General features: G+C 41.4%; 1 protein-coding gene across 1 annotated transcript in view; it reads left to right on the top strand.

The window, feature by feature from the left end:
• Nucleotides 1-16,456, top strand: part of LOC117360399 (potassium voltage-gated channel subfamily H member 8-like) — a 559,270-nt gene that overhangs the window by 121,538 nt on the left and 421,276 nt on the right. The gene's annotated exons all lie outside the window — the stretch shown is intronic.

Here is a 16,456-nt window from a genome sequence, read left to right as displayed (position 1 = left end):
CAGAGCCCCATGCCACGTGGTGGGGAGGCGGGAAGCCATGGCTACATAAATATTTTTGAAAACTTAGGCTTTGTTCTAGTAGTCTCTCTTCCTGTACTAAGGTGCTTCTCTTGTCACCAACTTGTTCAGATTCCAAGAAGTGAAGATTATCTTGTCATGTTGTAGTGATGTTTATGAGATCTGAGAGAATGCCTTACAATCTCATGGAAACACTACATCTATCAAGCTGTTATTATCCTGTTCCTTAAATACAGGAATTATTTAGGACATTTGCTGTTTCTTGCCTCATTCTTTTCTTTTAATACTTACTAAATAGTCCTGGCTATTGTTAAGGCTTCACAGTTTCAATGTATGTTGGCCACATGCCTGCTATCCGCCCACTTTACCAACACTTACAGACACAATAATTTCATAATTAAACACCATGCAGGATCCCATTCGTTAGAGCAATCAGCTGTAATGTTCATTATGTCTTCTAACAGACATACAGTTATTATTAAACATGAAACATCCCATTGCCAAATAAGGAAAGACAGTAACAGTGGTTCCCTACCAGCAGGCAAACCATCATTAGCAACTAGAGCTACCATTTTAGGCTCTATTCTTGATGGTTAGATTGCGTAGTTTGCATTCATTTACAGAAAGTAAAGTGCTGAACAGAAGAACACCCTCTCTGATGCCCATCTAACTCCAGGTTAAAACAACTGTTTATGCTTTTCTAGGGAAAGTCAGCATTATGCTAAGTAGAATTTGCTGAATAGGAAAAAGAAAGCAAAGACTGGGATTATACCACCATTATCTCAAGACATTCAATAGGCAACACAATGAGCTATATGAATTGTATTAAAGGAAGAAGGGAAAGAGAGACTTGGGAAGGAGACTACCACAACCCGTGATCCCCCCCCCCCCCCCAACATCAGAAAACTGAGCTCTCCTTCCTCAGGAACATCTCACTCCCTCAATCCCCCCCTCACCCATTGTCTGTCCAAAAACATGTCCTTCCTTCAGCACCTGTGTCAAAGTGGGTGGAGAGAAGGATTCTTGTCTGTGATCAGGCTCAAAAGTATAGCCAGTTTTCAGATGTGATGGGACTAAGTGTGGCCACAGAGGTGAGTACACACGTTTTTTGTGTCTGTGGCTATAAAATCAAAAAGTCTCCTCCAAAATCCTCTCCCCAAGCATACACACCAGGCATAAAAATTCCCTGATGCATATAATTGGTATGCAGTATAACGTCTGAGCTTAGACTACTGCAACTTGTTACTCCCAGGCCTTCCACTTATCTATCTCACTCCCCTCCAATCCATCCAGAATTTGGCTACACAACTCATATTCCAGGAGAACCTCTATACTCATGTTAACCCTCTCCTAAAGTCACTTCATTGGCTTCCCATCCATTTCAAAATACAATTTAAACTCCTCTTACTAACCTACAAATGCACTCACTCAGCTGCCCCTCACTGTCTCTCTTCACTTATCTCCCCCTATGTTCTCCCCTATGAGCTCTGCTCAGCTGGTAAGTTCCTCCTATTTGTGCCCTTCTCTTCAACTGCCAGCTCCAGACTCCATCCCTTCTATCTTGCTGCGCCGTATGCTTGGAACAAGCTGCCCAAATTCAAATGGCGGGCTCCATCTGTGGCAGTGTTCAAGGCCTAGTTAGAAGCCCACCTCTTCGAGAATGCTTTTGACTCCTAATTCCTCTCACCTTTGGGTTCTGCATCCCCAATTCTATATGACATGTCTGTCTGTCCAAGTTAGATTATAAGCTCTTCCAAGCAGGGACCGTCTATAAATGTCAAAATGTACAGCACTGCGTACACCTTTCAGCGCTATATAAGTGATAAGTAGTAGCAGTAATAGTAGTCTGGACAATCACACAAACCTCACACTTGAAATGTACCTGAAGGAGACTGGTAAGTATTACAATAAAAATCTTAGGTGTACAAAATACACAAAAACAGAGCTATGAAAACAATGGGGACAATATTCAACCTGGCAGTCTTTTTTTTTTTTTTTTTTTAACACTGTCCAATGCTGGCTTAATTAGTACAATATCTGGGTGCTGGCACTGAATACCCAAGAAAGTTAAAATAGCTATCTGGATTTCACTGTTGCTCAGATAACTCCTAACTCTACCCTAGCTCTGAGGACAGGATGGTATCTACCCAATCATCCATCTTTCCCCTCCTTAAGGCACCTTATGCTATGGAATTCATCTAGTTTTCAGCTCGTTTCCTCTTCTTCCCTTATGAGAACAGGCTGCATTGTTGTCTTTTCCTTCTCCTTAGCTTCTTGGCTAGAAGACTAAGGTCCCGATGGACCCCAGGGTAAAAGACCCATCATTATGAGCATTTCATTTTCCTCCTTACTGGACTCTCTAGGGGAAAAAAAAAGAAAATAAGTCTCTTCCTGCATTCCTATTTTAAACTTCCCTCCACATTTTTGAAGATGTACTGCTATTGGGCTACTTCTGGATATAATTAGTCTAGTGAAGGCTTGCCTAACCTATGGCCAGTTTAGCGACGGCATTAAAGTTTTGAGAATCTGGGCTCTGTGACTTATATCAAGTATTAACTGATGATAGTAAATTAAAGCCTTTTCAGGAGTTACAGAACACTCAGTCCCTGCATGCATCTGATTATGATGCTTATCTCCAACTTCATCACTATGCTAACAGTCTTGAATGGGCACATTTATGAGAGAATGTCCATGATACACTTAGTACTGCATATACATTTGATTCTCAGCAGCGAGTTCTATTAGCATATCATCACAGGTTCCTGCAACAAGTGACAGCTATGCTGGATTATGCATGTTAGCCTCTGCTTGGAATAGACTTGTCTCTTGATCTGATAGCATCTCACCTGGAGGAGTGTTTTCGGAACATGAAAAACCTGTCTGGTTCAGCACTTTTGTGGGAGTTAAAATATAAATATATTTTGTGCTTGTATGTTTCTTCAACTTGAACTTACATGGCTACAATTAGCATAGTGGCTCACTGTCCTAAATGTGACTCCAGCCACTTTGGGACATTTGAACATAAGAATAGCTTTACTGGGTCAGACCAATGGTCTATCTAGCACAGTATCCCATCTTCATGGAGACCAGTCAAGTTTTGATGTTGTCTCAAGATACAGTCTTTTTGGCAACAAGTCTTTCAAAATGTTTCATCTCAATGGTCCCTGCATTTTAGACAGATTTCCATGCTTTTGTTTGATCTCTTGAGGGCTTGTTTGTTTTTAGTGATCTTGTTAGCAAAGAAGTCCATTTTGTTGTGTTGGTTGGAGGCTGACTGTTGACAACCTGAAGGATATAAATGATAACTTTACTTTCTTTGGAACAACTGGATGTTACGGACATGACTTCTTCCAAAGGGATTGCTTTTTAAAGGACTTGGGAGAGATTTGGGGTACGCTTACACTATTGGCTCATAGCAGATTGTTGAATTAAATTTATGTTGACCATATCTTCTTTTATGTCTCATGCAGCAGCTCTGGAGGTGGCATGGAGAAAGGGGGAGAAAAATTAAAATTATAGTAGAAACATTTCTATCCATTTTATTATCCATGGTTTGGTTGATGATGTGTTCTGCATAAGAATTTGTATTGTTGGACTGTTTTTAATAAAAATGATTTTAAACATATAGTAAGTGATCTGGAAATTGGAACAATAAGTGAGGTGATCAAATTTTCAGATAACATGAACTATTCCAAGTTATTAAATTGCATGCAAACTGTTCAAAATTGCAAGAAGACTTTGTGAAACTGGAAGACTGGGCATCCAAATGGCAGATGAAAATTAATGTGGACAAATGATGCACAATGAGAAGAACAACTCAAATTTTAGCTAAATGAGGCTAGAATCTACATTGGGAATGACCACCCATGAAAATGATCTACAAACATGTCATCATGGACAATACTTTGAAATCTGCTCAGTGTGCAGTAGTAGCCAAAGAACCAAACAGAATGTTAGAAATTATTTTAAAAATGAATAGATCATAAAACAAATCATTTTATAATGCTTCTGTACAGTGGCGTACCTAGCATATGTGACACCCGGAGCCTATCATTTTTGGACACATACACCCCCATCTATATGAAAAATATGATTTTTAGTAACAATCCACATATCGCACAACAAGAGTGTACCTAGGAAAAGGCAGCATCTTAAACACTGCAGTGAGCACTAGAACACCAACACATATATTGTAAAACTAAACAAGCCAGATTCTGCATAGTCAATTGATCCTGTACAGTTGATGCTATAAGAAAGCCATGTCCCTTTCATACACACAGATAGATACACTCTCGCCCAATATGGAATAATCACAAACTAAAAATAGAAATATATAGACAAAAGTTAAACTGAACCGCCAAGAAACCAGACTCTGCATACAATGCAACACTACAACACCACAGAAACAGTAATACATGTCCTCTAATACTGTGCAAAATATAAAGACAGTAGATGTAAATTTGAAAAAACTGATACATAACAATCACTACTTTACAAATTAACAAATAAAAATAAAACAAATAATGAGAAATAAAAAAATACCATTTTATTGGACTAATCCCCATAAGCTCAGTCCCCATCCCCGCAAACCATCTTATTCTATCCACACAAGCCTTGAATTGTTTTATATTGAACTTATTATATTAAAGTATAAAAAGAAACAATATTCTATACAATTGTCAATTTATAAATCAGCGTCTTCTCCCCACTCTCTCTTCCCCATTTCCCTTCAGCGTCCTTAGCCCACTCTCTCTCCACTTTCCTTCAGCGCATGCACATAAAACCAAGCAAGTAATTTTATATCATTTTCATTCTATTCATTCATAGAAATTAAAGTCTAAATAATGCCAGTCACGTAACAAAACATGATTTTATAAAAATAATTCCCTGCACAGTCAAGCCTGCAAGGAATGCTAGATGTCTTTCAGCAGCTCCCCTCCCTTACCTTCGTGGCCAAGTCAAAATGATCTACCAACAATAAAATTTTAAAAACACAAAGCACACTGTACGCAGAGAAAATGTTAATTATCATTTATATTCCGCAGGTTTTCAAAGAGGTCAAGGCAGATGACTTTATGCTATGTCACCTCATTAACAACTATACAAAAATAGACAAATATACCCCCTCCCTTTTTACTAAACCGCGGTAGCGGTTTTTAGCGCAGGGAGCTTCGCTGAATGCCCTCAACGCTCATAGGCTCCCTGCGCTAAAAAACGCTATTGCGGTTTAGTAAAGGGGGCCATAGTGCAAAATATAGACAGCAGATATAAATTCTCAAAACGGACACATTTTGGTAATTTCATCAGTCTCTGGTTGCACTTTATTCTTCTGACTGTGCATCCAATATTTCTTCCCTTCTTTCAGCCTTCTGTATGCTTCCTCTCCTCCAGACCTCATTCCCTCCCCAAACTTTTTCTTTATTTCACCCTGCCCCCTTCTTTCTTTCTCTCTCCATGCTTCCTTTCTTTCTGTATGTCTGTCTTTCTCTCTCTCTCTTCTTATCCCATTTCTTTCTTGGTTTCACCCTTCCCCCTTCTTTCTTTCTCTCTACATGCCCTCTTTCTTTCTTTCTCTCTGTCTGTCTTTCTCTCTCTTTCTCCGTGCCCTATTTTTTTCTTTTTCTTTGTTTCACCCTGCCCCCTTTCTTTCTGGCTCCCTGTTCCCCCCCCCCCCCGTTTCTTTCTTTCTCCCTCCCCTCCCTTCCCACATGCCACCGCCTTTGGGAAAATGGTGCCACTGCCGCTGGGGAATAGGCTGCCACTGCCGCCATCGGAAACAGGCCGGCTCTGAGTTCGCCCTGCTTCTCTTCCCTGCGGGGCCAACCAACTCTCGCCACCCAACGTCAATTCTCATGTCGGAGAGGACGTTCCGGGCCAGCCAGGCAGCGATTGGCTAGCCCAGAACATCCTCTCTGATGTCAGACTTGACGTCGGGCAGCGAGAGTTGGTCGACCCTACAGGGAAGAAAAGAAGGGAGAACTCGGCCGGCTTGTTTCTGATGACGGAAGTGGAAGCCTTTCCCCGGCCGCAGCCTATTCCCCGGTAGGTGGCCAGCTGTGCACCCCCTTGGGGCATGCACCCGGGGCAGACGGCCCCCACCCTCCTCCCCACTTGGTTCGCCACTGCTTCTGTATTGCTTCATGATGCAACCTACCCTTGAGAATTGTGTGCAGTTCTGGTCATTACATTTTAAGACAGATATAGTGGAATTAGAAAAGATGCAAAAGAGAGTAACTAAAAATGATGAAGGTAATGGAATTCCTCTCATGAGAAAAAGATTGAGGGGTTGATATTCAAAGCAGAAATTGCTCCTGGCCAGTTCAATTGCTTGTTCAAGGCTAACCAATCATTTTCAGTAGCAGTTAATTAATTTCAGCAGTTAATTAGTTTCAGCAGTTAATTAGTTCAGCAGTTCAATGAGTTTAAGTAGTTTCAGTAGTTAATTAGTTTCAGTAGTTAGTGCTGCTGAAAATGTTCAGTTAGTGCCAAATTCAAAACCATTCATTTTGAGGCATTCTGGTGGTGGTTAAGTACCAATTTTCAGCACTGAACCAGCCAAGGTCACCACATAAATAGGACCACATAAGAGTCAAGTCTATCTTTATCCGGTGCTACATGGCTGAATATCGCCCCTAACCACATATGCTCTAGGTGGCTCCACAAACTTGGAAATTCAATGTTGAAGCCTGGACATGTCCAGCATTGAATTTCCAAGCATAACACTGGTAATGGTCAGAAAAATGCTGAGTGCTGCTGGATAAAAATCAGCATTAGGGCTTTTCAAATTGGAGAAGAGTAAATGCAAATTATTGTTTACTCTTTCTAAAAATAAAAATAGAGGATGCGTCATGAATTCACATCTTAATACAATTAAAACAAGTGGGAGAAAATATTATTACATTCAATGCATTGTTAAGTACTGGAACTCACTGCCAGTTAGCGCAGCTGGATTTAACAAAAGTTTGGATATGTTCCTGGAGGTCAAGTCTACAAAATGCTATTTAGGTAGACCCAGGGAAAGTTACTCCTTTTTCCTCGGGGCTAATAGCACGGAATCTTGCTATTTCTTAACCTGGAATAGCCACTGTTAGAAGCAGGATACTGGACTAAATGGACCTTTGGCCTGACCCAGCATGCCAATTTTTATGTTCTTGACTAAGGTCCGTATTCTCTATATGGCGCCGATATCAGCAACCGCCTAAAAAGCGGCCGTCAATCGCATGCCGATCATGTGATGGCAACTTATAGAGAATAGCACCTCTGGGAAAGATAGACGCTGAAAATGTAGGCTAGAGTTATCCAGGCCTACATTTCTGGTGCCTATCTTTGTCATGAATCAAACCTATGTAGGCATTTTAGGCCACCTAATGACACTTCCATTGTTAGCCACGCCCACGGTTGTGTTAGGCGGCTTAAAGTGCATACAGAGGTATGATTTGGGCCAGAAGGCCCTTTGAAACTCAGTTAAAAACATCATTTAAACAGTATTTTGGGTTTTGTTTTGTTTTTTTACTGAGCTTGCACGCCTACCAGCGCCTAAAAATATTGATGCTAGTTAGAGAATCTGGGCCTCGGTGTATATATTTCATAACAAACTGAAGAGGACAAAAGGGAGAAGACAAGGAAACTAGTGGCACTTTAGAGATTTATTCGTACAAAAAAAGCATAGCAGAGGCGGTAGTTACTGTATAGAAAAACATGTAGATAGATATAATGTGTTGGGAGGACGGGGGGGGGGGTGTATAACAATGCAATGTACACCATAAATGCTATTATCTTGGTGCAGCTAATTAAATGAGGATACAATGTACAGAGGGATGAAGGGAAAAGACCCTATAGTGTTATCATAGTTACTGTAAACCAATTAACACTTCCTCCTCTACTACACTTTACGCCTCTGACAGAGTAGATTATTGTCCTCAAAGGTTTATCCTAAATAAATCTGTTGGCTTATAAAGTGCCACTAGCTTCTATGTTTTTTTTGCTGTTCAACTCTGGAACTTTTATAGGAAAAATCTTTAACTCTTTTAGCAGTCAAAATAACGTTGTGCGCTGTACACGTCCCTCAACATGCAATGAATCCTATGAGAACCAAGGGAGAGAAAGCTTCGTCACTGCTGAGTTGTACAAACAGCTGTTGGTGATACGTTTTCTAGTTGTCGGTAACATTAACTTGCACTAAAATCACTGAAGTAGTTTAGGGAGTTATGATTGCGGAACATGATGGGGATAACTTTATAAAGGGTTTACAGTTGCAGGCAGTTGACATGTGTATATAGGTGTGTATTTTATAACCCACGGTGTCGATATTCGAAAGGGTTGATCACAGCAGGAGAGGCTTCTGCCTGGTTAAATTCCGCTGAGAGAACCAGCTGCTTAATTTAACTTAAGTGGTTAGAGCTGCTGAACATTTTCGCTAATAGGCCATCTCCTAACTGGATAGGATAGGGGTGGGCTGAAGGCAGAGGTAGGGCTGTGCAACAACAAAGCTTGTTAGCAGCTAACCAGCTAAATAACTGGTTAAAGTTAAGACAGCAAAACTTTATGTGATAAGTTAACCGTGCTGAATATCAGCCAGTTCCCAGTTAACCTCCGAGTCAGCAAACATACCCATATATTCAGCACTGGGAGCCACATGTGTCGCATGACTTAGTTCAGTCCACAGTTGGAAGTGACTTGTAAGCTGCTTACCGCTACAGGCTGAATATCATGTGTTGACTCCATGACTCTGTCTGTATCCTACCCAGACTCTCCCTCAGATATGTTTATACACAGGTCACACTCAAATAAATACTATGAGAAATATGCAAAGCTGCAGCCACCTAGTCGCCCATCCTGAAATACATCTCCCCCCACCCCCACCCCCACACAGCCTGTCATACCCAGCCTCAACACCCTCCAGGATGACCATATACCTTGCCTCCATCATCTCACAAACACAACACCCCCATCCTCCCCCCCCCCCCATACACACTCTGCCCCATAATCTTCCACCCCTACCTCTCCCCTGCATAACCCTGCCCTCACACACACATAACAATATAAGCACAAATATAGACATGATACCACTCACAACCCTTAAATAGCTCCCATCCACTCAGGGCTGGCCCAACCATTAGGCAAGGCTAGGAGTGGGCAGCAAAAAGCAACTGCAAACAAAGCAACACAATAGATTCTGCCAGCCACATAAATGCAAAGAACTATCAATGTATATTTTTACCTGCAGAATAACTAGGCAAATTTCAAATCGCACATACACACACCAAAGTTTAATACTTAAAAGTATGATGTCTAGTTTGGAACATGAGAATGTTACTGGCCAGACTTTATGGTAGATATCCTGCGGCCAGGATGTTTGGATAGGCTGGAGTGAGCTTGGAAGGCAACTTCAGCATTTGGAACCTAAGACAATACCACATGGACTTTACAGTCTATGACCCGGAAATATCAAAAAAGAGACAAGTTCATTTAATCATGTATTTGTAATGGGTATAACTAATGAGCAGACTTCATGGACCGTTCAGGTCTTTAACTGCCGTCATTTACTATGTTACTATGTCTTGGGATAGGGGAGATATACCCAGTAATGATCATATTTATTAGTTTATAACACTTCAGCAGATGATGTGTTTTGCCTAAAAGCAATGGCTTTATACTATCTTCAGTAGGTGCTCTGTATGAATGTTCTTAGGTCTTTCCATTTTTATGTAGTTATTTTCCTTTTAAAATGTTATATATTTTGTAAACTACTTGGAACTGTTGGAAGCTGAAGTGATATATCAAATTTTAATAAAGCATAAAACATTAGGGGCCTGAAAGTTAATCGAGCTAGGGGGATGAAGGTTTGCCTAGAACACCCACCCTGGGCACGCAGGGCAGATGCGTACCTACATTAATTGGTAATGGACTTTCATGCACAACTGTCTATGTGCTATTCTATAACACTGCGTGCCCAAAAGGTCTTGCATGCAACCCAAAAAGGGGAATGGCTGTGGGAGGGGCATGGGCAGGGCAGGGGCATTCCAGATATTTAAGTGCGGTATTATAGAATTCTGGGATTGCACGCCACAGACGCAAATCAGGATTTACACCAGATTTCAGCAAGCATAACTCCCCATAACCAAAGTTGAGCATAGGAGTTGGCTCTAAGCGCTATTCTATAAAGGACGCCTTTCATGGAGTGCCCTTTATGGAATATGAGTTCACAACTTTCAGATAGAGGTTGTATCGCTAGGTATCTTGAATGGAAACGCTGTACATGCTCATTTGCCTGTCCGGAAGGCAGCCAACGACGGAATGAGGCCGGATTGGCCCATCCGTCCCAAAGCTCCGCCTACTGGTGGGGCCTAAGGCGCGTGGGCCAATCAGAATAGGCCCTGGAGCCTTAGGTCCCACCTGGGGGCGCGGCCTGAGGCACAGGCCTATTCTGATTGGCCCACGCGCCTTAGGCCCCACCAGTAGGCGGAGCTTTGGGACGGATGGGCCAATCCGGCCTCATTCCGTCGTTGGCTGCCTGCCGGACAGGCGGGTTTGGCTCCCGTCTGTCCGGCCAACTACCAAAGGTACGGGGAAGGGGGGTGGGGGTGTCGTGGGGGTCGGCCAGGGGGGTCGCGGGTCGGCTGGGGGGGGCGGTCGGAGGTTCTTGGGGGGGGCAGTCGTTGGAGGGAGGGGGGTTTGCGTCGAGGGCAGGAGGGCCTGGGATCCCTCCTGCCCGTAATGTAGTGCGGGGTGGGGGTAGGGGGTCGCCGTGGCCAGGAGGGTTTGGGCTCCCTCCTGGCCCGATATTGTCGGGGAGTCGGCCGGGCAAGAGGGCTTGGGCTCCCTCTTGCTCCGATCGCGGGTGCGGGTGGGAGCGCGTGCGAGCGGTCGTTCGGGTGGGGGTGCGAGCGGTCCTGCTGGGGGGGTGAATCGGGCGTCGGGCAGGGTGGGAACTATGTAGAAAAACTTTTGTATACCGCGCTCACGCGTATAACGCGCGAGGGTTATGCGCGGTAGGTAAAAACGCGTATAACGCGTGCGTTATATGCGTGAAAATACGGTACTCTGACACCAACACAGGACCGACACTTTAAATCTATCTCAGTGTGAACCATACCAAGTCAAACTCAAGAGAGTTTGGAACAGGAAATGACTCCAGTTTCTTGAGCAGCTTTCAAGAAATGTTTTCAGGTCCACAAAGAATGAATAGATTTGAGCAAATGAAGACATTCAGAAAATACAACTCAATGGTAATATGAATGGGAAAGAGATGGAAGCATACGGTGGTGACAGAAAGGCAGAAAAATTATTTCAGGCAGCGAATTAAAAGAAAACCTAAGTCTCTGTTCAGTGCTTACAAGCGAGGTTGAAAGTTTGATCATTTAAATATCAAATGTCTTCTGTTCCTGGGTTGTTCTGATCATAAAGTCTTTCCTGCAGTGGCCAGGTTCTGAAAAATTTTCACCACCATGGAATTACATTATCCGTTGTGATATGTAATTCTGTGTGTATTCTTTTTGATATGTACGAGTATTTCCTCTTGCATATGATATCATGCATATTGTTAATATACATGTCTTTATATCTTCAAAAAGAGAAACAATCCAACAATAGGAACATAATATATGGAAAATGCAGCAGGCACTACCAGAAATAATTATACTACCTCTTTGCCACCTTATTATTATGCTGTCTTATCTAGGACCTGATATTGAAAGTGAATTATGTAATTTCTGTTGGCAATCAGGACTGAGCCAGACATAGAAGTGTGTGACATCATCCAGCAGAGCCAGGATGAAATTGCTCTCTAAGAGCTCAGAACTGTAATGTAAAATTCTGAGCATATGCTTCTGTGCAGAATAGTCAAGAATCCTCCATGAAAAAGGTTTCAAACTACTGGCACAGTAGCCCTGAGGCCAGTCACCCAAAGAGCAGAGACCCTTGAGGTACCTAAGCTCACAGGGCAGCCACTTCTTGAGCATCTGAAGCCATGTCTCTAGTTTACCTTTTTCCTCATTTTGTGTTGCATAGACCATCAAGAGAAACTAGAAACTTCTACTTATTTGCTTATTCAAAAATTAATGGGTGTAGGTACAAGACCTTCTTTGATAGGACCCTAGCATTTCAAGCTGGTAGGCAACAATCTTGGTTAGGTAAATGTATTCAGCAAGCTATGTTATCCTATTGCAGTTTTCAGAAATTAATTAAGACCACTTTGGTCGATAAGTTTATTACTTAGTGAGTTTTATTATTGAAATTCTATTTTACAAATATTTGTATTTTTTACTGTATTATTGTATTTTGCTGATTGTCCAGCGTTTTTTTGTGTAAACCACCTAGAACTTTTGGTTATGGCGGTATAAAAGACTGAAGTTATTATTATTATTATGTACTGGAGATTTGCTCTTTGGAGGAAAAATTAAAATATTCCTTTATAGCAGATCAGTGAAACCCTCAGGAAGTTGCAAGACTGACTCAGCCCCATTGGCTGTTTTTGAACTTTGGAAATTTCTGATGCAACAGGAAAAGATATAGTTGGGAGCTGAGAGGCACTGATAGTGAAGTTGAACTGTCACCAACTTAAAAAAAAAAATGAGAAAAGTTCTTGCCTGTTTTGTACCAAGAAGGCTCCTTTGAAACCAGAGTTAAGCCAGCCCTCCAGCCAGATGTTTGACATCATCCGTGCATGCTCAGAGGCTCTCCAGACACTGCCAGAGCATTCCAAAAGCCAGACAACTACTGGGTTTTAGAAAGTCTGTCCGGGCACCCGACCCGGACAGTCCTCTAAAACGAGGACATGTCTGAGTTTTCCCAGACATCTGGTAACCCTAACTCCGCTGCCAGTGCAGGAATATTGGGCATCTTTGGTGATCCTTTAACTTTATGCCTCTTCTCAATTAACTTTCATGCCCCTGATCTATCCCCTCTCCCAAAACATCATGGAGTCAATACTCATGAAAGGGAAAGGGCCTTTCTGTGGTTACAATTAAAGTGGTTTACATATTTTAAACAGGTATTTATTTAGCAAAGGAGAGTTAAGCAACTTGTCCAGAGTCACAGAGTTCGTGGGAATCAAAGCCTGTTCCCCAGGTTCTCAGGCTACTACACTAACCACTAGGCCGGGAGTAGGGACGAGGGCAGCGATTCAGTCAAGTTTTCAGGATTTCCACATGGAATATGCATGAGATCTATTTGCATACAATGGAGGTAGTGCATGCAAATAGATCTCATGCATATTCATTAGGGAAATCCTGAAAATCCAGCTGGATTGTGGCCCTTGTTTCCCACTCCTGCACTAGGCTACTCCTTTACTTCAAGGGATTTAACTGGCCAGAAATTACTTCTGGCAGGTCAAATTACTTGTTTGGGGTTTATTAGTCATATTCAGTGGCACTTAACTAGAGAAAGCCACTGAAAATGTCTGGTTAGCACTTAAGCTGAAACTGGCTGTTTTGGGAGTATTCTAGAAGTGGAGTCAGTATAAAGAGAACCGCATAAAAGTAAGTCCTATCTTTATGCAGTTCACCATAACAGGTTAAATGCTGGATATTGCCAGCTCTCTGGGCCAGCTCTCTACAAAAGCTGCCAAAATTTAGGCGACGGTAGCCACCCTACTGCATTTAATAATTAGAAAGCCTGACTAGGAGTTTCATTCCAATCCCATAACTTCTCTGAGGTTCATTGTTCTTTCCCTTCCTATTGTCTTTTTACCATAACTGTCTTCTCTTCTATCAATCAATTTGTATTTCTTTTCCCATCCTTTCCTCGTGTTTTATTATGTTTGTAAAGTCTGTTAGTCTTCAATATGTTTTGTAAGGTTTAGTTCTCTGCTTGTTTTATTGCCCCCTTAATTTTGTAATTTTACTGATATGTTCATTGCTTAGAATTTTGAATAAGCGAGCAATCAAATTTATAATAAACTTGAAGTTGATTGGTTTCATTGGGTTTAAGTGGTGTGATAATTTGTTGTGCCATTAAAACCCACATTAGTTTCAAGTTTCAAGTTTTATTTTGATTTGATAAATCGCTTATTCAAATTTACTAAGTGAGATACAATATAATAAAAATGAACATACATTTAGACATACTGTTTAAAATTTAAAAATAATGGGTTAGACCGACAAACTTACAGACTACCGTAATTGATACACAAGGGATGGAGGAATAAAGTTACAAATCAGTGCTTTAAAGTAGAAAAAAGAACCATAGATGGAGAAAAAAAACATTAGGGAAGGGGTAGTATAATCCTGGAAGGTAACTACTTTACAATTTGAGTATAATTTAAAGATTAAAATCATTTTTAAAAAGAAAACTTTTTAAGTTATTTTTAAAACGGCTGAGATCGTTTTCCTCTCTTATATATTGAGGCAAAGTGTTCCAAAGTTGTGGGGCCATCACCGAAAACATATCATGGCGTCTGGTTCTGATAACTTTCAATGAAGGGACTACTATGAGATTTTGGATTATAGATTGGAGGGAGCGCGGTGTATTATAAGGAATAAGCATTTTATTAATAAATTGTGGTTCATTGGTGGACAGAGTTTTAAATACTAAGTAATATTTTAAAGGTGATATGATGGTTGATTGGAAACCAGTGTGAATTGATCAGGAAAGGAGTAACGTGATCATAATTTTTACCGTTATGAATAAGTTTAACGGCTGTGTTTTGTATTATTTGAAGACGCTTCTTTTCTTTTTGTGTGATGTTTATTAATAATGAATTGCAATAATCAAGTTTAGCGATAATTAAGGAGTGGATTAAAATGTTTAGTGATTTTGGCTCGAGAAACTTAGAAATCGAGCGAATCATGCGTAATCTATAGAAGCAGAATTTAACAGTATTACTTATATGTTCGTGATAGGAGAACTTATCGTCAATAATGACACCCAATATTTTTAAAGATGTTACTATATCCAGATGAATGTTATTAAGAGTGAAAGGAATACTCCAAAAATAAATAACTGCCGCCACACAGTCTCTGGAAATGGCACTTAGGTCCCTGGCAGCTAGTGGCACATTCCGAAGCCTGGAAGTGCAGACTAAGTCAAAACTATACTGGGGAAACCAAAAACGTTTGGTCTAATATCACTGGGAGTGATTGAAGAAAGGTATCTAGAAACTGCAAAAAATCACTCTCCTATAAAACATTCAAACTCCTTAAAATGCTATGAATATCTTCATATGTAGTCAAAAATATGCTCAGAGACATAGGGCTTCTTTTACGAAGGCGCGTTAGGGCCTTAATGTGTGGAATAGTGTGCGCTAAAATGCCCCGCGCGCTAGCCGCTACCGCATCCTCTTGAGCAGGCAGTAGTTTTTTGGCTAGCGCACGCTAATCCAGTGTGTGCGCTAAAAACGCTAGCGTACCTTCGTAAAAGGAGCCCTCAGAGGCAAAAACAAAGAGCGAACCCCAAGAATGTCGCCTCACCACCCAATCATTGCACATGATTGAACAAACATCAAAAACGTCCTGTCTTCGCTGCTTGTGCAGTCTAAATGGTGATATACTTAATTGGTTGAATTATAACAAAAGAACTTATCTTTTATTGAGGGTTCCGACGTGGCCCGTTTCGTTCATGTCATTTTTTTTTTTTGCCATTTTGAGCGCAGTGGAAGCAGCCTGCATTTTTGAAGGAGCTGATTAAAATTGTTTTTGAGACAGACGCCACCTTTAAACTCTTTGTTTGAATCTTGCATATCGGTTCCCTGACACAGGAACGAAATGGAACCGCGTCGGAACTCTCAATAAAGATAAGTTCTTTTGTTATAATTCAACCAACTAAGTATATCACCATTTAGACTGCACAAGCAGCAAAGAAAGATCGTTTTTGATGTTTGTTCAATCATATGCAATGATTGGGTGGTGAGGCGACATTCTTGGGGTTCGCCCCTTATTTTTGGCTCTATCCCCCTCTTCTACAAAGCCACGCTAGCGGCTGCTGCGCGGCAACAGCCCCGAAGCCCTTTAAATCTCTATGGGCTTCAGGGCCGTTACTGCGTGGCTTTGTAGAAGACGGGGTATGTCTCTGAGCATATTTTTGACTACATATGAAGATATTCCTAGCATTTTAAGGAGTTTGAATGTTTAATAGAAGTGTGATTTTTTGCAGTTTCTAGAAGCCTGGAAGTGGGCATATTTAGGGAATGTACCAAAATTCACTGTCACTATTCACCGCTGGCTGTGATTCAGGAATGACCCTGGGTGCTGATAATGTAGGCCTGTAAAACCCTGGCATACATTTCCGGTGCCTGGGGTCCTTGAGAACCGCAAATCTGTATGTGGCATCCAGGCAACTGTTTTAAATGCCTGGAAATTCAATGTCAGAGCTCGGACATGACATGTCATTGAATTTCTGGGAATAATGCTGGCAGTGGTCAGAAGATGCTGATTGCCACCAGCTTAATATCAATCCTTACGTTTTTAAATACTAAATGGTTTGTGTGTGTGTGTGCCAAATA

This window comes from Geotrypetes seraphini, chromosome 5 (genome assembly GCF_902459505.1).
Source record: "Geotrypetes seraphini chromosome 5, aGeoSer1.1, whole genome shotgun sequence".
NCBI lineage: Eukaryota > Metazoa > Chordata > Amphibia > Gymnophiona > Dermophiidae > Geotrypetes > Geotrypetes seraphini.
The sequence above is the reverse complement of the archived record's forward strand: the minus strand, read 5'-3'. Positions and strand labels throughout refer to the sequence as shown.